The following is a 1,675-nucleotide window of genomic DNA, read 5'->3' as shown; positions in this document are numbered from 1 at the left end:
ACATTCACTGCATACTCAGTTGCACAAATTTGGTTGAACATTCCTTCCCACTTCCTTTGTTCCAGATTTTAGTTTGTGCATACTCGTCACTTCTTGAAATAGTCTGCCTGTCTAATGTCTTAAAACAAGTTTCTTATATTAAGTGAGTTGAAATGTCTACAGCAGGTATCATTAAAAAAAAAAAAAAGACAATGTAGTTACTAGCAACTGCATGAAACCCCACCTGGGGTTTCTCCTGGGCATGAAACAAGATGCAGAATCTCTGAGCCCTTATTCAGCATTCATCTGCAAATCTGACCACCTACAAATGTCAAGAAAAGAAATAGGTGATAAATATTAGGGCTGTGGGGCTATTTCATACCAGGTGGAGCTCCATTAATTTCAGCAAATTTCCCCCTGGCATTGCTTTGTCTCTTGATGTAGAAATTCATGAACACATCATGCTATTTCTTAAATCTTTTTAAAGTGGCAGTGTGCTGACTAAACTGCACTGAGAAGATGGGAGCACATGGTGTGGCTTTCAGTTCTGGTTTTGTTTAATTTAAAATTAAAATAAATTCTTAAAAAAGAAAAAAGTGGCACACAGCCAAAAAACCCATAACAGAAATCCAAAACCAAAACAACCTCTCTCCCTGAATTCTAACATTCACCTCAGACCTGCCCCATGAGCATGGTCTTGCTTTATTCAATGATAAATAAAGCATTTCTGGCTTCTCTGGGGAAAGCTGTTACCAAAGTGCAAAGTTTTGTCACTCTTTTATTAGCATATCCTGGAGCCTCCTGCAGGTACCATAAAAGAAACAACATGAACACATGTGGAACTAACCAGGATCCAAATAGGATTTCTGTAGTCTGGAAGTTCCATCTCAACTAATCACCTTTGGGGGCTAATTCTTCCCCTCTGAAGATATTCTGAAGTTAATATTGTGGCCCCGATCCTTAGCAATGGCCAAGCAGTTTGCACTGTGGGGAAAGGCAACTCTGAACCAGTTGGGTGCTACACTGAGCCTCACCTGGAGGTAATGAAGTTACCCATTTAAGAGAGAGGGGAATACAGACAGATTGGGAGCTAAATATGGAGACCCATAAATGCATCACTTATCCCAAACTCTGTAGCTACGAATGGGAAAGCAGACTTGCACAGCCCTCAGTTGCTCAGCTTCAGGCAGCTATTAAAGATTTTCTTAGTTTCCAAATTTAACCCCCATTGCATTTCTTAATTTATTAAAACAAGGGAATGAGTCAGCCAGCTGGGCGTCTTCATTTCTTGACGGAGTGACAGGAAGGAAGAGTCCCATAAGCATATTTCTGGGTACTTCTGCTTTATGCAATCTCATTAAAAAGGAGCTACCGTGTCACCAGAGCATGATTTGGAATGTGATGCATTGCTGCTATGCTGGGGTGTTCTTTTCCAGATGTTGCTTTAACTGGGTCTTTCCATTCCAATCTACTTGGCTTAAACCTCCATTTCTTACTGCTCTTGGTCTCAGCCTTACATGCTCATACATGGTAGGAATAGTTGAGCTGATTATTCATGGCTAAACATTTAATGTCCAGGTGCATCTGTCTGAAAAGGAATGGGTGAGGCTGTCAGTGAACAGAAAATGAATTATTTTCTTATGTAATCCCTGCTTGGAGCTTGTTAGCCCCTGGAGCTGCAGGCTGAGCCTAGTTC

This window comes from Gopherus flavomarginatus, chromosome 8 (assembly GCF_025201925.1).
Source record: "Gopherus flavomarginatus isolate rGopFla2 chromosome 8, rGopFla2.mat.asm, whole genome shotgun sequence".
In the NCBI taxonomy this organism is placed as follows: domain Eukaryota; kingdom Metazoa; phylum Chordata; order Testudines; family Testudinidae; genus Gopherus; species Gopherus flavomarginatus.
Note: the sequence above shows the minus strand (reverse complement) of the source record.